Genomic DNA, 23922 nt, shown 5'->3' on the forward strand with positions numbered 1-23922 from the left:
TTGGCCCGTGGTAACTAATCAATGAAATGTTGGTTACCAAGATTACTCTTCTGACCGCTCCTGGAATTATTATCAAGTACCTGGCCCAGGAATAATGAGGAAGCTGTGAATCGTAAGGGATGTCTGGGGACATCCCATAAAAGGACATGTTTTGTCCTTTTAAAAAGGCTAAGCCTCATTCACATTCATCATCCTATTTTTTTTTCTGGCAGGAGAAATAATTTATTAGGCCAACTTCTCATCCCTCTTTTTAAGGTCAATTCGTGTCAATTTTTTTTTTAACTTTTCTCATAGATCCCATTCGTTACCTGCTAGTCCCAATCATTACCTCTTCGCTAATCTGTTTTGGTGCTTGGATTAGATCTGAGAGGCCAAAAGACATCCATTACAGAGACAAGATTTGCCACATAAGAGTTTGATTTCATCATCACTGTCAGTTTGCAGGGCACTTTCTCAAACATGCTCTCATTTAATCTTCAAAATAACCCAGGGTGGAAGCATATTACTGTACCTGTTTTTCAAGGATGGTGTCAGCAAAGAGTTAAGTAACTTGTCTGGTGCCAAACAGAAGGAAAGGTTCGATCTTTGGATCAAACCTTGTTCTGCTGTCTCACAGGGGTCCTTGCAGGGTCTGGTGTCAATTGTTTCTTATAACGAGTCAGCGTGGGGCGTTAAGTCATTATAGCCATCCTTCACATTGGCCTGGGGAGAAATGTGGGGAGGAAACAGGGCATAGCAGAGATACTGATGTTCACCAGAGGCTGCATGTGTGGGCTGGACCATTAGCTGCAGGAGTTTGGTTGGCGTCTTTTACGGTGACCTCAAGGGCACTTCCACTGGCTAAGCTCTCTGCCTTGTATTGGTTGGGTTCAATGCTAATTGCACCTCTGGGTTGCAGCCGCGATGGGCCCAGCAAGGGCAGACTATGAGAAATATTTCTGAAATCCAAGACACCTAGGTGTGGAAGCAACTGTTTACCAGCTGTGTGACTTTGGGCAAATATATGTTCTTAACCTCCATCTCTGCATCTGTACTGTGAAGACAAGAATGCTTGGGTCTTCCTGTCTGTGTTGTGGGGAAGGGTAAGTTAAATTAGCTGATTTACCTAGAGTGCCTAGGAGATCATCAGGCTGAACAAGCGTGGCTTAACGTCATCACTGGCTTTCTTGTTTTTTAAAAGGAGAGGCCTTCAAGCACAGAGTTGAGTAGGGAAGTGTTAAGTTCTGCAAGCCTAATCATAGGCCCTTATGTCCCACTTTTTTGTGTGATCTTGGCATGGCCTTCAGATTCAATTACTCATTTTACACTAATAATGTCCAAATGTATATTTCCAGCCCCAGATAAGTGCACACAATTGCCTGATTAATATTTCTTCTCAACTGCTTCAGATGTGCTGCAAATTCAATGTGTCCAAAACAGAGTTCAAACTCTACTCCAAACCTGATCTTCTTTAGGTTTTTTCCTTTCCCAACAAATGGCCAGAAGCCCAGGACCGTCCTTGAAACACCCTCCCTGAACTAATCCATCAGAACGTCCTGTCTGAGCTGCTGCTTCCATAAACCTCGAATCTGTCCATTTCCTGCCATGTGCAGCACCGTCCAAGTCAAATAGACCATCATCTCCTGCCTGAACTGTGACACTAGCCTCCAGCTGCCTGCTCTACATCCACTTCAGCCTCTTGCAAGCCATTCAGAGTGATTGTTTTGGAAGGCAATGATCCTGTGTCCTCCTCCATCTCCACCCTACCCCCAAACACCTCTCTAGTGGTTTCCCATTGATTTTAAAGTCAAACAGGCTCCAGAACATGCCTATAAGGTCCATCATGATCTGGCCCCATCTGTCTTTCAGGCTCATTTCCTGTGTTTCTACCACAAGTGCTTTGTCCACAGTCACCCTTCTGCTGAGAATATCTTTCCATCCCATTTTCCTGAAAACTGAATCTACTTTTTCTTCAGGCTCAGATTACGCCTTCCCTGACCTCTGTCATGAGTTCTCATCTCCCTTTTGTAAGCTTCCCTGTTACCCCAAATCTTTCTCTCATAAATATAGTATGGTTGCAAGTATGCATTTACTTGCATGACTTTTGTTTTGTATTTGTCTGTCCAGACTAGACTAGAGTCTTCATCCTCTGTGTGTTACCCTGTTCCAGGGACCCAGCACAGTGGCTGGCACACAGAATATGGCCAATGATTATTTGTCCCATGCACGAGAATCTTGAAGGAGAATTCAAGATTTGGAACCATGGATCCAGCACCATCATTCTAGTGCATGGGTCGCTAAACAGCAGTTCACGTGTCATTAGCTAGTTTGCCCTTGCTAGTAAGTGTCAAAGCTGGGATTTGAATCCAGGTCTTCTGTAGGAAAAAACAATTTTATGAGTCTGATGTGCTCAGAGGGCTCCCTCTTGAATTCTGTTCAAAAAGGAACAGAGGCCTTGCCCTGGGAACAGTTTTGCTCCAAAGTCAATCATCTAGAACTGTAGATTTAGAAATGTGGATGAGTAAATGATTCATTTGGAAATGACTCAGAGCCTTCTGAAAACCTTAGGAAACATATTCTTTTTATCCCTGGCTGGCCATGCATGAGACTTAGAAACCAACAGAATGATAAAGAACATATTTTCTACCCTCATTTGACATCACCTGAGTTTCAATGAAATCTTATCTTCTGTGATGGGAGGAAGTAGAGTTTATAGAGTCAAGCATAGTCTGATCTCCTGTTCCATCCACCAGCCCAGATTCATGCCCGCATCTGTTTATTAAGTTTTGATGAGGAACGCCTTGAGTAGAACCTGCGTTATATATTTTCTTGATATTATCTTTTCAACTGCATTCTTCAGCTGGTCTATCTCTCCCCTTAATGGGAGGGTCTTCCTCTTGAAGGTGAGCTCACGAGCCTAGGGCGGCTTCCCAACATGAAGCTCTTCTTGGTCTTCAAGGGGCTTCTTGATAATGTTCCATTTGTCTTCTTTCCTTATCACGTGCCATCAGGATATTTTTTTCCCATTGCCTATCAGTGGCTTAACTTACAGATTCAAAAAATTACAGTTACCCAGCCCCTGCTATGTGCCGGGGACTCTGTCATACACTGGAGTAGAGCAGCAACAAGATAGTCACAGCACCTTCTCTTCTAGACCCGTGTCCCTGAGGACAGACAGACATTTAATTAACTCACATGTGTGAGGGAAATGATGACAAGGGCTCAGGGTCAGGCAGAGGTACTGGGAGTGTATGAGAAGGGACCCTAACTTAGGAGAAACATGGAAGGCTTCTTTGGGGGAAATGGTCCTGTTTAGTCTGAAATCATGCCCTGTGTTCATTCCCATTTTCTTCCTTATAGGAAAAACATTCTTTCTTCTCTCTCTCTATTCAAAAGTATTCAGTAGCAACATTTTAGGCAAAAACAACCTACTTTTAGAGCTCAGGCTCTCAAATCAAACGGAGTTGGAGTCAAATTCCAGCTCTACCAATTCCTGGCTTGGTGTCTTTATGCAAATTATTCACTTTGCTATGCATAGTGTTTGCTCAACTGTCAGATAAGGATTATAACACCTTTCTCTCAGGGTTGTTCTGGGTGTGAAGTACTTAGCACAGTGCTGGCGCTCAGTTAACTGCTCATTTAATATGGCTAAGGTTATTATAAAGATGTTTTATGGGTAAGTGTAAGAATAACACAGAGGGGGGCGCCTGGGTGGCTCAGTGGGTTAAAGCCTCTGCCTTCGGCTCAGGTCATGATCTCAGGGTCCTGGGATCGAGTCCTGAATCGGGCTCTCTGCTCAGCAGGGAGCCTGCCTCCTCCTCTCTCTCTCTCTCTCTCTCTGCCTATTTGTAAAATGAAAAAAAATAAAAATAAAAGAATAACACAGAGGACATTGGGAGAAGGAGAGAAGTGAGTTGAGGGAAATCGGAGGGGGAGATGAAGCATGAGAGACTGTGGACTCTGAGAAACAAACTGAGTGTTTTGGAGGGGAGAGGGATGGGTGAGCCTGGTGGTGGGTATTAAGGAGGGCACGTATTTCTTGGAGCACTGGGTGTGGTGCATAAACAATGAATCTTGGAACACTGAAAAAATAAAATGACATTAAAAATTAATTAATTTTTTTTTTAAAAAGACGTATTACAGGATTGGCTTCTAGAACCTGCTTCTTTCTCTTTTCCTTACAATCATTCTACAGACGTCAACCGGGTATTTTATCAGATATTAGGAGTACATCAATTAATAAGACTTCCCTGCCGTCATCTTTGAAAAATCTCTTCGATCAGTGCCACACCTGTCCTCAGTGCCATACCGACTCGTAGGTCTGGGTTTGAGAGCAGCCCAGGCCCCAGAGAGATGCGACATGGCACGCAACCCCTCACCGGCTCTAGAGAGCTGATTCTGAGAACTGACGTGGCCTGGTGCGCTGTGCGTGGGTCCTTCCAGGCTTACGTGCCTCTGCCTGGATTTCTCCCAGTCTAACAACAGCCTTTTGCTTCCTGGCACCTCCCCATATCACCCCCGGCGTGTGGCTGAGCTCATAAAAGGTGCCCAGGGAAAGCTGGTTCATGAGTTGTGCTGAGAGCCACAAGACTAATGTGGGACCTCAGCCAGTGTTCTCCAGTTGGAGGATCTGTTTGATGCATGAAGTGTTTGCCAGGCACCTCATGTTGACTTTGTAGCTGTTACTGCGCAGGATGGGAGGCACCAAGGGGAAGCCAAGAGGGCTGCCTTCTCGATTAGTCAAAACATACACGGTGTTCTGCTGTCTCAGCTCAGCCCCATTGCTCAGGTCCCTGGGCCTCCTCATCGTCCACTGACGAGAACTAGCTCTGTGCAGAATCCTCCTTTGCAGGGGCAATGCCCAGAGGCCCTCACGTGGAGTGCTGGATTCTGTAGGAGAAGCAAAACCACAACAGATAAAGTGATTCTATTCCCAGTGAAGGAAGGCAGATTCCACTTTTGGACTCCCAGATTCTACCTCCCTCCCTTCTACCTTACGCCTGGATTGGAGAACCATCTTAGGGTCTTGGAACTTGGAAAAACTTAGGACTTGGAAAAAACATTCCCTCCTCACTTGACCTCAGATTCCTTGTCTGTGGTATGGGGATTCATTCATTCATTCAGACACTCTCTCTCTCTCTTTCTTTCTTTCTTAAAAGTAGGTTCCACACCCAGTGTGGAGCTTGAACTCGAAACCCTGAGATCAAAAGTCTCATGCTCTACCTGGCTAAACCAGCGAAGCGCCCCCATTCAGCCTCTCTCTCTCTCTTTTATATTTATATTTATTTATTTGAGAGAGAGAGCGAGAGCATGAGTGGGGAGAAAGGGCAGAGGCAGAGGGAGAAGCAGGCCCTCTTGCTGAACAAGGAGCCCGAAATGGGGCCCAATTCCAGGACCCTGGGATCATGACCTGGGCTGAAGGCAGACACTTAACCAACTGAGCCCCACTTGACCACACTTAACCGACTGTGCCCTCGGTCACACTTCTAATGCTTGATATGTACCCGGCATTTTCCAGCTTGGGCTGGAAATACAGTGATGTGCAAAGCAGACATATCTGCCCCGTTCCCTGGCCCACCCAACCCCACCCCGCTCCCTGGTCTCACTGGGGCAAAGGAGGCACAGATCTGAAAATGAAATCTGTGACAAACACAGTGAAATCAGTTTAGTGGCCCCAGGAAAGTGTGGTGTGGCAGGGCACTGGGGCTGTGGTGTGTGGAGAGCAGTCCTGTAAGCCAAGGAACAGGGTCTTTGTCCTAACAGTTCAAACAGGGGCCAGTGACGCTTGTCCCCCTTCCCACCTTACACTTACCATGTAGCTAAATGAGATGTTGGGGAAATTTGTGGCTTCAGACACATGTAAAAACTGCCTCTCAGTTCCAATGTCCTTCCTCAGGACAGCTGTCCTTCGTTCTACCTCATTCTTCTTAGACCTCATCCTCTTGGCTCTCAAGTGATCTGCCCTTTTCCTTTATAGCCATAATGGTGATGATGAATGAGTTACTTGTTTAGCCTCTGCTCCTTCTCCTGCATCACAAGGACAGGAATTACGTCCATCTTCTTTGTATAACCTCCGCCTGAAAAAATCTTAGGAGGTGCTCAGTAAATACCTACCAAATGGTGCCTGGCTGGCTCGCTTGGTTGGACATCTGCTGTAGGCTCAGGTGGTGATCTTGGGGTTCCTGGGATGGAGCCCCCATGTCGGGCTCCCTGCTCTGGGAAGAGCCTGCTTCTCCCTTTCCCTCTCCCCTTTCTCACCACTCATGCTCGCTCTTGTGTGCGCGCTCTCTCTCAGATAAATAAAATCTTAAAAAAAAGGTAGCACCTATTGAATGAATCAATAAAATGATGAGAGGGGACGCTGAAATCTAACGTATGAAAGTCAGAGCATTCTGCAGATCCGTGAAGTGTGTCACTGGGGACTCAGAGACCATGAAATCCACCTCATCTTGTGACCAGCAAAAACGAGACCCAGAGAGGGGAGGTGACCTAGCCAAGCGACATAGCAAGTCACTAGCTGAGTCCAGGTCATTGTTCTCTTAGGTTGGAATCTTTTTTTCTGTCATTATGGCTGTTTTGTCCGAAGCCAGAGGAGTGCTTAGAAGCAGTGTCTCTTAAGGCATAGGTCATTGCCTCCATATGAGAACTCAAGGAGAGCTGAAGATGTACCCTTGGATCTCTGTCTCCACTGGCCTGCCATTCGTGTTTGGGATGCGGCCATCAGGGAGTCCTCACGTGACATTCAGTCTTGCCCGCTACAATGGTCTGTTTGAGAAGACATGTTTGATGGGGGGTGTGGCCAGTGACTCCTTTGGCAAAACATGGATCTGAGCTATCTGCTGCTTGGAATACAGAATTAATATGAATGTGAGTGCGTGTTTGGGGAATGCTAACACCAGAACGATGGCAGTGGATGGGGAGGAGACCGGGGGTACATGACCTCAGTGGGATGCAGAACGGGTGCCAAATGGACACAAAGAACTGAGGGCAATATTTGTAGAAATGAAACCTTGGCAAGAGACGTGTATTGCTTCAGGTTGAAGGAACTGCATGATGCGGAGGAAAGGGAGGGCTTCAACGAATCTGAGGCAACTCCGTTATTTCATTTTCATACTCTGCAAATTGTTACTGGATGTTACAAGGCCTCCAAGCCCTGTGCTAACTGCTGGGATCGTGGGGGAGAACGCAAGAGGGCTGGTCCCTCTTCTTGGTGCCTGTGGAGCAAAGAGAGAGACCGATATTAAGCAAATAATGACTGTAATGAATGAGTAAATATAAACCAAGATAATTGCAATGAAAGAATCAATCTGCTCCTGTGAAAGCAAATAATAAGGGAACACACACAACCTGTGTGTGTGGGAGAGAGAGGGGCAGGGGTGTGTGTGTGTGCATGTGTGTGTGTGTTTGTGTGTGTGTGTGTGTAGGTGGAGGAGTAGATGCGTGTGCATGTGTGTGCAGGGGATGCAGGGGCAGGTCCAGCACAGGCTTTCCTGAGGAAATAATACGTGAGCTACAACCTGACAGGTGATTGCAGCTGACTACATGGAGGGGAATGAAGGAAGGGGAGGGAGTTCTGGACAGAGGGAAGAGCATGTTAGGATGCCTTGAGGCAGTGGGAAGCAGGTAGCAGGAAGCAGAGGAAGACAGGTACAGTGGCTGTGAAGTGGGGAGGGAGTAGGTCCTGTGGAATGGGGCTGGAGATGCCCACAGTCGGAAGGGGGTAGATCTGCCCAGTCCTTGATGCCCAAGTTCCCAAAGAGTGGTCTGTGTGCTGCAAAGGCACCCAAGCTGTCAATGACAGATCTGTGGTGAGATCCGTCGAGAATGAAGAGTAAGATTTTATTGCAAAACTTGACAGTCATTTTATGTCTGATTCTTGTATTTTGAATGTCTTTTTCATTCATTTTTCAACCAATTCTTTCATATATATGTATATATATTTTTTCCTTTTCCAGTGGATTATGGGTGAAGAGGAATCTTGTTCCTTGCAGGATTTGGGGTTTTATATGAAAAGCCTCTGAATGATTTTGCATAGGAGCAAGACAAAATCAGGTCTCAGGTTTTGAAAGGACGCTTGTGGCGATGGTGGGAGCCTGGAGAGGAGGGGCTGGGAGGCAGCACGGGGCTGACCCAGGGGCTCAGGGTGTTGCGGCCCCATGGATGGATTTGGAATTTGAGTGGCCCTTGAAGCCAAGGGACATTTGTCGGCAGGATTTTTGTCCAGGCAGACAAAGGACACAGAGAGCTTAGCTTGGGGAGAGTTTGATGAGTTGGTAGCAGGAAGTATCATTGCTAAGGATACAGAGGGACCTGCATTCACCAGAAAGAAAGAACCTCATTCTCTCCCTGATGGGAGTGGGAGGGGGAGCTGGGGGTAGAAGCGGGTGAGCTGCCACTCTGGGCCCATTCAGGCAGAAGTGCTGCATGCTGGCCCAGAGATGGCATCAGGGAAATCTGGACTCTTGACGAGCTCAGAGCTCTCTCCACACCCCTGCAGCTTCATTTCTTAATGAGCTTAGAGCCTTCTAGAACGTGTGGGTGAGTGGAGCGTGCAGCAGGCTGGGCTGTGAGAGTCGGGAAAGACCTATTTCTAAAGACTGGGTGTTCTGACATCATCAGAGGGAGAAAAACCATGAAAGACTCTTAGCTGTGGGAAACAAACTGAGGGTTGCTGGAGGGAAGGTGGGTGGGGGATGTGGTAATTGGGGGATGGGCATTAAGGAGGGCATGGGATGTAATGAGCACTGGGTGTTATATGCAATTGATAAATTATTGAACATTAGATCTGAAACTAATGATGTACTCTATGTTGGCTAATTAAATTTAAATAACAATAAAAAAAACAAAGACTGGGTATTGTAGGTGAAGGGGGCACTACACTCCCACCTTGGCCTCAAAGCGCCATCACTGAGACCCTTCTCTGGGATCTCGGATGATGTTTAGCTGTGTTCTAACCAGGGTGCTGGGTAGAGGAGAGGCAGAAATGGTGGGTACACCTGAGTGCCACTGGCCTAATCTGGACCCCTGAAAGGCTCCAGGAGATTGGCTTCCCCCTAACCTTCCTCAGTGAAACATTAGCCCTTCTGTGGCTTTTGCTCCACTCAAGACATCTTGTTTATCAACGTTGTTGCTGCTATAAATCAAGTTCACTTCTGGCCATAATCCTTGGGTAGTGGTGGTTGGGAAACCAAGTCAGATTTTTGCCAATTTGATCTCAGATGAGATCTGGTGACAGCAAAGCGAAGAGGGTGACAGATCACAGGCCATCTCCAGAGCAGAGGGGGACTGGTCCTGTCTGGGAGGAGCTGGAGGCAATGGTTTGGGGGAAGGCATGGGCCTCTGCCCACACTTCTCTGGTGCCAGGGCATTTACTCCTGGTGGGGTTTATGGATTTCAGATAATAGAATCAAATATGATCAGGCCATAGATATATCATAATGATTAAGTAAGGGATAGTTTGAGGAGGCCTTTGCTAGTCTCCTGGGGCTGCCATAACAAAGTACCACAAACCGGTGGCTTGAACAACAGAACTTTTTCCTTACGGTTCTGGAGACCATAGCTTCGACATCAAGGTGTTGGCAGAGTTATGCTCTCTCTGTCAGCTCTAGGGGAGGCTCCTTCCTTGCCTCTCCTAGCTTCTGGTGGTTTCTGGCAATTCTTGGTGTTACTTGGCTTGTAGATGACTCACTCCAGTCCCTGTATTTATCTCCATGTGGCCTCCTTCCTTGTGTGTGTCTCTTTCTATTTTTATTTTTTTTTAAGACTTACCTACTTATTTGAGAGAGAGAGTGAGGGGGAGGGGGCAGAGGGAGAGGATCTCAAGTTGACTCCATGCTGTGCAGAGAGCCTGATATGGGGCTGGATCCCAGAACCCTGAGATCAGGACCTGAGCCAAAGTCAAGAGGCAGATGCTTAACTGACTAAGTCATTCAGGTGGCCCTGTCTCATTTTATAAGGATACCAGTCACTAGATCAGAGCCCATCTTTATCCTGACCTCATCTTGACTACATCCACAAAGACCCCATTTCCCAATAAAGTCATTCCCAGGGTCCAAGTGAACATGGATTTGGGGGGGGGGGGTGTTCTATTCAACCTCATGTGAGAACTATTGCTACTTAAACCCCAGTCTAACTTCTCCTGTAGGTGAGAAGTCTGAGGCGCAGAGAGGGGAAGAGACTTACTGTCCCACATGGCTATCACTACACAACGTATTATTCCAAAAGGAGATTCCAGAATTCCAGATTCCCAGGCTAGCCTTCTGTGCGGTTGAGTGAAGCATTGAAATAAGTGCCTCTCGTTTTCCCTGTGAAACACTGAGTCCAGTTTCATGGCTTGGTTTTGTGGGTCTGTATCTTCAGGGGTATCCCAGCTGAGCCTGGAGAGATGGAAATTCTTGCTTTTAAGTCACAATGTGTTCTGTGAGCTTGAGTTTTAAAGGGATCGGGGTAAGGCCAAGTCCCATGTGCTACGTGTCCCTAGCCTGGTTCCCAGCCCCACTCTGGACATGCAGGAATAGATGCTCAACAGAGTTTTGGTGAATTGGATGTGTAACAAACGTCTGATAAATGAAAAATCCTCACATCTGTTGCTTTCATCTGTTTTGGATACAGGTAGATCTTTAGAATAAGAAAGCAGGTTCAGGAAAAGTGGGGGAACAGGAAGTCTGTCTCAGTAGACAATGTTGGAGTGTCGATCAGGGAGACACGTGAGGTGGCAAGAGCGAGGACTGCCTCTACCTACTTCATGCACTTCATGCTTACTATAGTTCCTGTTCCTGGGGAATGAGGAAAGAGAACGAATACAGAACTCTTTTTCCTGGTGATTCTGGGCTTGCTTCATGCAAAGCATTATGCTGGGTGCTTTATAAACACCACCAAACGAATCTGTCTCAGTGAGGTCAGTGTTACTATGCCCACCTTATAGATTTGGAAAAAAATAATTAATTTGTCATATAATAAAGTCTTATAGCCAATACATTTTGGGGCCTGGATTGAAAACAACTCTTTCTGACCCAAACCCATTTTATCTTTTAAAATTTATACCCAAGTGGGATGTGGGTCTTACTTTCATTTCAGGAGTCAGGTATGAGGAGCTCTAACTTTGCCAAAAGTTTGGGTTATATGAAGCTGTTTCTTTTGGTCATCAGGAGTCATCTGAGTGTGTTTTAAGAACACTTTTATTTCCCTGTATCCCTTAGAAACTCTCGTAAGACAGTTGTGTCATACAGCCTTCCAGTTTCATTAGAGATGGTGAGTCTCAAAATCACATGGTGGGGGCGCCTGGGTGGCTCAGTTGGTTAAGCATCTGCCTTTAGTTTAGGTCATGATCTCAGAGTCCTGGGATGGAGCTATGTGTCTCACTCCCCATAAGATTCTCAGTGGGGAATCTGTTTCTCCCTCTGCCCCTCCCTCTGCTCGTGTGCTCTCTCCCCACTCTCTCTTAAGTAAATAAATAAAATCTTTTTTAAAAAATCACATGGTGGAGCAGGACAGTAGGGGTGTCAATGGCCCAATCACAGATAGGTCAGTGGGGCCTCAAAGAGTGGCTGTGACATGAATGAGGTCACACTCACAGATGGTGACAGAAGGGACATCTGACCAGGTAATCTGATTCCCATGCATTGCCGTCTTACGTGATCAGTGATGTCCCCCTATACTTAGGTGGGCACAATGGGATTATGTCCCCTAACCCCACAGATCTTGGAAAGGGAACAGTGGAGCTGACCTTCACATTTTGGAGTAAATGACTCCTTTACTCCTTTGTTCTTTCTTCCTTTTATACACAAAGAAATGAATTAATCATCTAAGAGGATGGAGAGGTGTAGGGGTGAGGACGTAGAGATTGTATGGGAGGAGTGGATAGCCCCATCTAGCTGAGTATAAAATGAGTAAAAAAGAGGAAAGAAATAATCCCAGAAGGAAATGATGACAATGATGGAATCACTTCTAGAGAGCCAGTGTGGTGGGGAGAGAACTGTTGTCCAGGGTCAAGCTGGTGGGGGCAGGAGAGGAGTGGTTATAGACATGATTCTCTGCTGCCCGCTATACTGTAGAGGGCACCCCTGCAGGACCCCAGACCAGCTAGATGAGAGCCCTTTGTTGAATGATTGATTGGCCAGATGACCAGTTCATGGACCCACTGAGGATATCTTTTCTTGGCCTGCTTGTGGCTCTGTCTGGGAGTGGTGGGCTTTCTCTGGCAAGAACTGTGCAGTCTCTTTCTGGTTTGCCACTTATTCCCCATCCTTGCTCCCTGTCTTCTGCCCCATGACCTTCCCCTGCTTGTCCCCCTGTATCTGCTCCTTCTGTCCACACCCTGGAGGTAGAATGGCAGTGGCCAGTTTTCCTGGAGTGAGTTCAGGATTTGTCTGACAGCTGTATGTAAATCAATCCTTTGCTGAATTGATTTTCAATGCATTGGCGCTTACCGATGGCTTCTGAGCCCAGACAGTTGGCTTTGATGGATACCTTGCTCCTCTGTGATTTCTGCATTGACCTCTCAGTGCTTCCCTTCCCTGCGTGCATATAATAACAAAGCCCTCAGCTGCCTTCAGCGGGTCCCAGGCCTCCAGAAGGAAAAATTATAATAACCATTGTGAACTTCTTTGGTCTCCTTCAATGGAAAGGGTGAGGTAAATGGAAGGTGTTGCTACAGTTATTATGTGATACCATATATATTGGTTTTTCTCTCCAAATCATTGCCTGGGGCTCTGTTTAGAAATTGGTTTTTACCCTCCTTGCTCTTACTGCAGCCTTCGGGGCTCCCATTCCATATTTAACTTTTCTGCAATTCAGCACCTGCTCTGTTAGCACACTTTCCTCCAGGCTTCTAGCACGAAGCACCTGCATGTAGATCAGCATAAGCCATGGGGGTCTCAGGGTGCCTTCACAGCCAGGCCTTCTAGAGCTTCTTCTCAATCCAAGGAGGGTAGGGGTCAAAGAATCTGGATCCTGGGAAGACTACTCATCCACCCTATTTAATGGAGTGATGAGGATATGGACTCTAGAACCAGACTTCTGGTTTGAATCCTAGCTCAGCCACTTGCCTGCTGTGTGACCTGAGACAAATACCTTAACCTCTCTGTGCTTCAGTTCCCCCATCTGTAAAATGGGGGCCGCTCTAGAACTAACATCATAGGGTTGTAAGAAGGATTCAATGAGTGAATGCATGGAAAACACTTAGAAGAGTGTCTGGTATATAATTAGCACCATGGAGTGTCCGGTAGTGTTGTGTTTCCTAGCTCTTTAGCCTTGGTTCTTTTTTGGTTTGTTGGATTGGCAGCAGGGGGCCTGGACTCCATTCTAGACACAACTGTTAAGTGGCCTTATGATTGGGGTTCATCATTTCCCCAAAATTCAGCTTCCTCCTCAATTAAATGAGAATAGTCTCAGGCTCACCCCGTTCACCACCTGGGGTTATGCTGGGGGTGAAATGACATAATGCGCTTGTGTGGGCTTTATGAATGTTGGTGCTGCCTGCAAGAATGGCAATGGGCTGCTAGATGTTTTGTGGAAAGTCAACCTGGCTAAGATCATTTTTTGGAAGAGGGAGCTTGCTCTCAGAGAAAGAGCTCAGCATGGAAACAGTGAGATCCCGATGACTCTGAGCGCCAACTGGCTTAGTTCTCATGTGCCTGAAGCACCATTCTGAGGTGTCCCCTTTCTGGAGTCTCCAGGGAGAACAGCGGTTGTCCTACCTTTGACATCAGGTTCTGGGTTGCAAACAACAGAAACCAGTGCTTGGTCATTTAGGTAGTAAGGGGATTTATTATACAGCATTGGGTAGTGCTCAGGGTGTTCTGGGACATCAGAGAACCAGGGGGCTGTGCAGCCAGGATCAGTGTGCAAAATCACACAGCAGAACTGGTTCAGAAGGGATGCACTGGCAGCCACTGCTGTTCACGCTCACCTAGGGCAGGGCTATAGCGGGGGGCACCTGTGACTGGGAACACATCATGGCCTAGAAATCTTTTATTACTGCTGCTCTCTACAAAGGGGCTTCACTCTTTCCAGCCCCGGACTAGCTTTTCTCTTCCTTGGGGATTGTGGCCACAGAGACCTCTGTACCCATATCTTCCATCCTCTACCACCATTTTCGGGTTCACATTCAGAAAGATGTCCTAGGACGTCTAGGAGGAGGAGGAGGAGAACACCTAGGAGGGGTTCCTCGGTGGCTTAGTCAGTTGAGCATCTGACTCTTGATTTTGGCTCAGGTCATGATCTCAGGGTCATGAGATTGAGTGTGGCTTCAAGCTTCACACTGAGAATGTAGCCTGCTTAAGATTATCTCTCCTTCTCTCCCTCTACTCCTCCCCTCTGCTCACATGTATGCATGCTCTCTATTTAATAAAAAATAAAAATAATTAAAAAGACAGATATCCTAGGAAAAGGATTGGGTATGATTGGCCAAGCTTTGGGTTATTGCCATTCTTTTACCAATCACTGTAAGCCTTAGTGGTGAGGTACCATTGCTGGCCCAGCTTGACTCCTGGGCCCACCCTTGGGGGAGAAACCATGATTGGCAGTCCTCAATGGAGTACATAGTTGGAATGATAGGAGGTGGAGGGTGGAATTCTTAGAGGCAGGGATGAGAGATAAAAGAGTACTCTCAGTAATACTTTCATCTTCTGGCTCTATGGGGAGATTTGGGTTCTTTTCTGTCACCTCTTTCTGTTCATACTGTGCTACTGCACTAGTCCAGGCCTTCATAACTCTATGTGATTATCATCTCCCTTTTGCTACTGGGACGCCTCGTTGTGTCTCTCTTTATGTAGAAATCTTACTTGCTTTCAGACTAGAGTCTGATACCTTACTATAATACTTAAAAGTACAAGCATCCTTTTTTTTTTAAAAAAATGTTTTTTGTAAAAGTTTTGCTTTAGGTTTTCAAACCTAAAGATAATAATGTATTGTAGACATATATGTACCTGTAAACCAGCTTTAATAGATCCTAACATTTTGCCTTCTTTGCTTCCAGTTTTTTTTAAAAAAGAAGGAAAGGATTATAAACCTCTACCATGCCATAGACCTCTTCTTAAACTTATTTCTTCTTTTTCTTCTCTGGAGCTTATCACCATCTTAAATATAGTGGTTAACATTTTCATGCACGACCTTATGAATTTTCTGCATGTTTGAGTCCCTATGGAATCATGTTTTTAAACTTCATAGGAATATTGTCACATTATACATATCCTTCTTCAGTGTGCTCTTTGCACTGAACATTATTTTTGAGATTTACTCACACTGGTATGTATAGCTCTGGTATACTCATTTTAACTGATATCTAGTGTTTTATTTATCTCCTATTGGTGGATTTTCTTTTCTCTTTTCTTGTCTCACCACTATGAGCACCACTGCAGTGAGCAGTCTTGTGTAAACCCCAAGTGGTGTAGCTAGGAGTGGAATTACATTAGGGGAGAAGGACAGGGAAAAACAAAGTCATAGCCCAACAACTTCCTCACTATCCAGAGCTAGCAAGCGATTAAGCCTGGGAAATCCCTGGCAAGGTTGGTCAAATAGAATTTATCTGCTTGTGAAATGGGACTTTATTTCTTTAATCCCTTGCCTAGTGAGATCTGGGGTCTGATGTCAGCTTGGTCAGGACTAGAAGGGGCAGGCAAGCCTAGACTGTTGAAAATACTTGCTTATTACAGGGCTGGGCCTTTTGGACAACAGGAGATTGGCAGCATGGATCATTGCTCCCTTTTCTTTCCTTTGAATCATGCCACAAATGTTTGGGATAAAAGCCATGGTGAGGAAAAACGTGAGTGTGGAGTCAGAGAGAGCCAGTTGTGTCCCTGGTTCTGCCACTCTCCAGCTGTGTGACCATGTACATTACTTACATTCTCTGGTCCTCAATTTTCTTATCTATAGCATGAAGCAGAGTAATGTCTTCTTTCAGATCCCGTAACACCACCATCTTGAATTGTCTGCGTTGTGCTGGAACCAGGCCATGCCATGGTTCCCTGAGTCAGGTCTCACTAGCTAAAGCTCCTCTCGGCCTCTGAATCCAGTACTCCCTCCTCACCCAGGACTCACTCCACCTGCCAAGCACTCCAGCTGTCTGCCAGGACCCAAATCTTTCCTTGGGATTCTCTAGTGTGACCGGATGCCCACCTGGTATTTGCCAGGCTTCTCCTTGGTGGGATTGGACCTGATTCTTACATGGATCTTTGCTCCCAGATCCTGCCTTTGGACTTGGGGCTGCCAGGAACCCAGATCCCATCCTCACCATCATGACCCACATACTGACAGCTACACACATGGAGCCTTAAATTGGGCAGTGAGCCACGCCTTCTATCTGTGTTCCCGTGGAGGTTGTAAAGAATGAGTTGGAAGCACACTTTTGAGAACCAAATGGATTCAGATTCAGAGTCCCAGTTTCCTCAATTTTAAAGGGTGATGATAGTAAAACATTTCTGCCGGGATTATTATAAAGAGTATAGATACGATATGAGGCAAGCTTTTCTCATAGTGTCCAAGTCATAGTCAGCACTCATTATCTTGTAAATAAGTGGCTTGCAATGTGTCAAAGGCTCAGTGGAGAAGCAAGGGAGCAGAAGTGATAGAGAACGTGGGCTCTGCAATCAAGAGGCTGGAGTTCAAATGCTGTGCCCTTCTCTTCTCTGATGTAACCTTGGGCCACATCATCTACACTCGCTATGCTCAGTTTATGCATCCCCCAAAGGGGCTGGTGATAATCCTGAGCCCTTAGGCCTATTACTGTGAGAAACAAATGATGTCCTCTCTAGAATCTGTGAGAACAATGCTTGGCACATGGGAAACACTCAATCCATTTAGTTGCTACATTATTTTGATGATGATGATTATTATTACTTTCAACATATATGTATGTGTGTAAATACGTAGGTCTATATGTCATGGACTCAGGTTACCAAAACATAGTTTTCTTTATTTTCCTAAAACGAAATCTACTTTTTTTTTTTTTTTTTGAGCTTTGTTCCACCAGAAGACAGAACTTGTATTCTAGTTACTTATAGGAGAACAGAGCCATTTCAATTATTTGGGTCTTATGGGTTTAAACTCAGGAAAACTCAAGATGTCCCTGTCTCCTTCCTTTCCCTTGGAGTTGATGTTGCAAAGTGGCTCAGAGAGGAACATTTATCCTGACCCAGCTTCTGACATGACCCCCAGTGTTGCCTGGCTGCTGGCACTGCCCTGGGCAGTCCCTCAGTCCTCTTTGTCCTCTACCCCATATGCCCCTGTCATTTCTACTACTCTCTAATGGCATGGGCTTTGATCGGAGGGGTTTGTAACCCTCTCAGAACCTCAGAGAAAAATCAGCAAAGGGGAAGAGGATGGTCAGGCAGGGATCATAGGGTTTATCATTAGGACTGAAATTTCTTCTTTTCCTTCAGCTGTCTTCTTCCTCCTAGGTTCAGAGAATCTGTAACATCATGGAAGGGTGTGTGTGTGTGTGTGTGTGTGTAGATGAACATTCTTCCCTTTTCTGTATTACACTCAAAACATAGCTCAAAGGGAAGAATTTTGCTGCCTTTCTCCTCGAGTTCTTTTCTGATACTTCTCATGCTTGGGACAGTCCTGGCCTCAGAGCTTCTGACCCACTCAGGGTGAGGGAGGGTCCTGGACTCAGAGGAATGAAGCAGAAAAGCACATCACTCAGTATCTCACACACCATCCCACCATGAAGACAGTTTCACAGCAAGCTGGTTAACTAAGTACTGTTTGTGTTTATCCTATTTTCCAGCTGAGGAAACAAACTCAGAGAAGCCAAGGAACTCGCTCCATCCTGGTTGAAAGAAGTGGACTTAAAACCAAGTGTGTCTGGCTCCAACCTACACTCCACTGCCTCTCTACTCCCTGGTGAGTCATTTGAAGCACAGAGTCCATTACCCCTGACCCTGGTCACTGTCACTGTGCTGAGCCTTCCTCGGCCCCGACCTGCCATGTGGCTCACCTTGCTTCCCATCCACGATTGGCTGAGCCATCCCTGAAATTGTGGGCTGTGCTGGTCACCAAACACTGGACCGTCCAACTGCCTTGTGGCCAAACAACATCAATAATGATGTGAATTTTCTCTTCTTCTGTCCCGGATTTCTCCACTTCTGGCTTATTCAAGGTATTGAGGTCCTATTATGTGAAGCACATGGAAACATTAGAATTTTATAAATCCCTGTTATGAATGAGGGAACGGGTGTCAAAGGGTTACAGGCCTTTAAAGGCCCTGGGCCTTCTGGGGCCTGTGGTGCAAGGGAGCTCCTTAGCTCCTGTCGCCCCGACGGTCAGACTCAGGGCCAGAGACCTCTCTAGTGATCTTGGCCCCACATGCTGCTCCTTCTGTGTGACCCAGAACAGAGCTCAGAATGAGGTCGTATTGATTTCATAGGAAGCCAGGCCTGCATTTTTTCTTCCACTCTGGGTTTGCTGGCTCCTTCCTGAGAGATGGCTGAAGGCCATCATTTTTGTGTGGAGGATTAATTAGAATAGATTCCTTTGGCTCAGACGGCCAATAAAACCCGCAGTCCTCAGCTATGGATTTATGATGCTGAGCAGGAAACCATGGGTCCCCCAGCATGCCCCAAGAAAGTTGTGGTGACATGTATTTTGACACCCAGGTGGTTAATTGTGGCAAATGGGAATGAATAAGAAGGCATGAGGAGATTGGGGGTGTGGGGTAGGGAAGGGAGATGGTTCCAGGGCCCTGTGCTTTGGCGAATGAGAAGAGAATCTCATTTCCTGTGAACGATGTGGCTGAGAAATTGAAAGGGACATTTGTGAACTTTGGAGGCCCAGATGATTGTGAGCAAATTAATAGCGTGATATCTGAGACGTTTGTTCTTATGCAGATAATTGAGTTCTGAAGAGAGGGGTCACTGGTCCTTCAACTTCCCCATTGTCTCAGAGTCCAAATTATGATAAAGTTCCAGCTCTTATCCCCCAGATGACCTCTCAATTTAATTCAATTCAACAAACATCTATTAGCCCCTGCTTTGGTGGTGGGAGGGACAGTGTGTGAGGGGTACTCCAGAGCAGAAGGCACGTTCCAGTCTCTTAAGGACTTGAACACACATGAGGAAGACCTTAAAAAAATAGACTTTATGTTTTAGAGCAGTTTTAGGTTCACAGCAAAATTGGAAGGAGGTACGGAGATTTCCCATGCTTCTCCTGCCCTAACTAATGCACCATCTCCCTGACTAGCAACATCCTCCACCAGACTGGGACATCGGTTAGAGTTGATAAAGCTACGTTGACTGACATGTCTTCACCACCCAAAGTCCACAGGTCACATTAAGGTTCATTCTTGGTGTTGTACATCCTGTGTGTTTAGACAAATGTGTAATGACCTATGTCCATCATTATGGTAACATACAAAAGGGTTCATTGTCCTAAGAATCCTCTGTGCTCTGCCTAATCATCCCTCCCCTGTATCCCCTGGCAATCTGTCATCTTTACTGTCTCCACAGCTTTGATTTCCAGAGCATAATGTAGTTGAAATCATATAGTATATAGCCCTTTATACTGGCTTCTTTCACTTAGCAATATGCATTCAAGCTTCCTCCATATATTTTCATGGCTTGCTATCTCATTTTTTTTTTTTTAGTATAGAATAATATTCCATTGTCTGGCTGTATCACATTTTATTTATCCATTCACCTACTGAGGGACATCTTGGTTGCTTCCAAGTTTTGACAATTATAAATAAAGCTGCTGTAAACATGAGTGTGCAGATTTTTGTGTGAATATAACTTTTCAGCTCCTTTGGGTAAATACCAAGGAGTGCGATGCTTGATCTTAAGAGTATGTTGGTTTTGTAAGAAATCATGGGATAGACACTCTCACACACAGAGTACAGAATACAAGACCCATGGGGGATGGACAAAGTGCAGGAAGATTTAGACTGAGAGGTAAATGAGGGATGTTTTCATGATGGGTGGCATTTGAGCCCAGAAAAGAGTTCCAGTCGAAGAATCACCAGAGAGAACGGGTGCATAGGACTTTCTTAGGTTCTTTCCTTGGGTACTGTTATGACTGGAGCTTTGGTGTCCATAGCAAAGGTAAGGCTCAAAATGTACACTGTGGCCAAGTCATGGAAGGATGGAAGAGCAGGTTGGGGAGTTGGGACTTGATGTTGTGAGTCATGGGGGCTGCTGTTGACAGTCTTTGACGAGGAGAAGGTCATGAGCAGAGCCTGATCCAGGAAGCATAGCCCTGCATCTTGTATAGACAGGATCAATGCAGCCAAAGAAGGGAAGAGGGATGCCGGTGAAGAGGTTTCCACAGTAGGAGAGAAGAAGATGTGATGAGGGAGGCAGGACAGTGAGGAAACTGCTGAAATTCCAGTTTTCTCATCAGTGAAATGGGGCTTTATTATTATTATCATCTCTTGAAGACTGTTGGCTCAAGGGGTGAAGGACAGGGTGCATCAGAGATGTCTGTTAGATTTGCAGCATGAACCTTGCCTTTCTCTCTTGATCTTCTTCCTCTGGCTGTTTCTTTTCCTAGGAAATTTCTGTAAGTAAAATGTCTGGGACTCAGGGTACATGGCTGAGCCAGTTTGCAAAAGTAGCCATGTGCTACTTTTCTTCGTGAGTAATTGGGCGAGGAGTTGCAGGAGAGCTGAGCAGAGTGGGGACAGAGAGGAGACATGTGGGCAGAGGACCAAGAGGCTCTACCTCTGACCGTCAGGTGACCATGGATAAGTCATCTCCCTCCCTGGCCATCTGTCTCCAATTTGTCATTTAGGGATAATGTCCTGGCCTCAGGAGACTTCTAAAAGAATGAAAAAATATCATGTTCTTTCTTTCTTTCTTTTTTTTTTTTTTAGGATCTAAAATATTAAAAAATGCAAAGGGTTACTTTTGGGAGGTGGTGTGATGGAGCCAATTAAGAGTCCTAGCTCTGGAGCCAGAAAGCCTGGGTTAGAGTCCTGGGTCTGTTACCAGCTTCATGATGATCCTTGAACTTCTGTGTTCGCTATTTTTCTCCTGAGACACATGGGCATAATAATAGTCATTATCTTATATGTCTGTTGTAAGGTGGCCTGAAATAATGCACAGAGTGGCTGACATGCTGTAGGTGCTGAAGGAACGTTTGCAGTGATGATAATGATACCGTCATTGATGCATTGCCCTGCTAATGGTGGGCTCCCTGAATACTCCTAGCGTCACCCTCGGCATCAGCCAAAAAAAAAAAACTAGGCTGCTCCCCTTCCTCCTTTTAACTTCTGCCCACATTCACATTTAAGCTTGGAGTCTCACTGTATCACTGAAAGTCACAGCAGTTCAGCAAAGACGTACCTTTGGAGACCTCTAGTCCAATACATCCTGTGTTTCTTGAACTCCTGTTTGGAAGTAATCTTACCTCCTGGTTAAAGGGAAAGCCCTATTCTCTAGGCATCCGAACCCAGGTGTAGATACCTATGATGGTTGGAGCCCAAGTGTATTAACTAATATCTTCTTGTGTGTGTGTATGTGTGTGTGCGCTATGCACACCCAAAAGAATTATTTCCAGGGCTATTTCTTGGGTATTTGCACTAATACAGAAGGTAAGTCCTTACTAAAACATCGAGGGTTGAGGGGAAAAAAGAGTAAGATAACTATTCAAGATTGGAAATGCGGATGAAGAAGTAAAATTGATTGAGAACAGCTACATCCAAAATGAACTACGACTTTTTTTTTTTCCTCCCTCCTTAGCTGAGGGAACTTCCAAATTCAATAAGAGGGAGTGGGGTTCACGCAACAGGAAGGATTTGGATCACACTGCCAGGAACTTCCTGTCTGGGAAGTGATCAGAGGAAGTCAAGGCTTCTCTTAGTCACTTACGTGTCTTCTTTCTGTGTGCCAGGCTCTCTGGTCTGGAGACAGAAGTGAGCTGGACGAATCTGGGATACCAGGAATTTACTAATTGCAGGAAGGGAAGGAAGGAAGAAGGAGAGGAAGGGTCTGTTACATTCCACTCTGTTAAGGAGAAGTTTGACAGAGAGGTCGACATCTTGCAATGACTCATGCCCTATCTGACTTCTTGACAGTGAGAGGGGCTGGGCTGCCTCGGGTCTCCCCCATCAGGAGAGACCCCTGACTGGCTTCCAGATTGACCTGGTTAGCATCAATATCACCTACTGTTGGTTGTGACGACTCTCTGGTAATGAAAATAATAGCACTATAGTAAAAATCCTGACTATCTAAGATGCTCAGGAAATGAAGCAATTCGGATAGTGGAATTTTCCATAAAGCTGAGAATTTTTCCATCTAGGTAGAGACTCGTATTATTTTTTTAAAGATGGATTGAATCAATATAACCTAACATTTCTCATTTACTTGGAGAAAACAAGTGAATGATAGTTGTTCTATGCCATTAATATAGTAATTCCCTAGGGGGTTAATGAACTACACTGTTTGCTCCCATACCAAACGCGGAAACCTTTGTGCTTACTGAGTTCTGCCTACTTTGTATTTTTTCTGACCTTCTTTGCTTCAAGATCTCTTTGCCTTTCATTTTCTTGCTGATATCCATGTATCTGACTCTAGTGTTCTCCTGTTTTCCTCTTATTTCTCTCTCTCATCTCCGTTTGTAGATCATGAATGGCTGTGGATGTTGCATATCTTTGTTGAGTAACTGGTGCCAGACCATTCAAAATAGAAGCTCCATATTTATATTTATACTGATTTATTTGTTTAGTAGACAAGCGTTGAGCATCTACTCTGCAGCAGGCAACGAGGTGGGTGCTTGGGGTACGGTGATGAACAACACAGATGGATTAGCTGCCTTTCTGATTTTCACCATCTGGCAATTCCTTTCCAAAGGACTCATGCATGGCTTCAACCCTTCCTACAAGTCCAACTCTCTCTTTGTTCTAGCCTAGTGGTTCTCACCCTTGAGCATGCCTCAGAAGCACCTGGAGGACTTGTTAAATGCACTTGGCTGGGCTCCACGCCCAGAAATTCCGATGCTTGCGTGAGACCCAAGGATGCTCATTTCTGACAAGTTCCCACAGGATGCTGGTGTTGCTGGTCTGGGGACCATCCCTGAAGCACCACGTGAGCTGCAGAACCTTCACTCTCTTCCTCAACTGCCCGTCTAGCTTCTCCTTCCAGCTGTTTGCCTCTGTTGCCCCCTCTCTCTGGTTGAGGCCTGGCCGCCTCACTTCATCGCCTCCTCAGGGAGGACTTCCCTGAGCACCCGAATTAATACTGTCCTCCTCCTTCCAGGCATTTAATGCCATATTCTTGGGTTTTGTTCCCTTCTCGACTTCTGTCACTCTGAAATTATGGTTGTCTCAAGGGTGACCATGACTGATGAAGAGATAGTAATAGACCCAGGCAAAGCTCCCAGGTTTCTTTAGTGTAATTAAAAGAACTAAGAGTTTCAGTGCACAAAGCCAGCTACTCAAAGCAGGGGACGGAGTAGCATTTTTTCATTGGAAGTCCCAACCCTCCAAGTCCCTGTGGCTGGTGTGTTGGCCGATCGAGGTGTGGGTCCCGTCTGTCTCCTGAGAGCTCCCACTCATCCGTTCTCAGGGTTTTCCCATGTTCCAGGCCCCTGTTGACCGATCTGCAGATGCAGAGTGTTTCCTGCAAGGTCAGTTTCCCAGGTGGAACATCTAGGCAGATGGGATTTCGGGCCCGCCTGCGTCTCTTCCTGGGGTCCAAATACGCATGTATAAATTTGTCGGCACCCCGAGCAGAGGCTGGCAGAGAAGGGACATTTACTCTCTGTAAGCCCCCTCTTGCTTCCCTCACCTAACAGGGAACTAAGTACGTGCCTCTCGAATGTAGTGTCATTCTTCCAGGGACCCGAACAGACGCCTTCCCAGAGAAAGCCTCTCGAGCGGCCCTGCAGCTCTTTTCGGGGAGCGCCTCGGAAGGAGAAAGGCAAACAGGGGCGAGAGGGCTGGTCCCTCCCTCTGTATCTTAATGTAGTGCGCGCTCTCAGGTCTGCTCACGTTCCGCTTCTTTTCCTCTC

The sequence above is a fragment of the Lontra canadensis genome, unplaced genomic scaffold, assembly GCF_010015895.1.
Source record: "Lontra canadensis isolate GAN:19392208 unplaced genomic scaffold, GSC_riverotter_1.0 scaffold5, whole genome shotgun sequence".
Lineage (NCBI taxonomy): Eukaryota > Metazoa > Chordata > Mammalia > Carnivora > Mustelidae > Lontra > Lontra canadensis.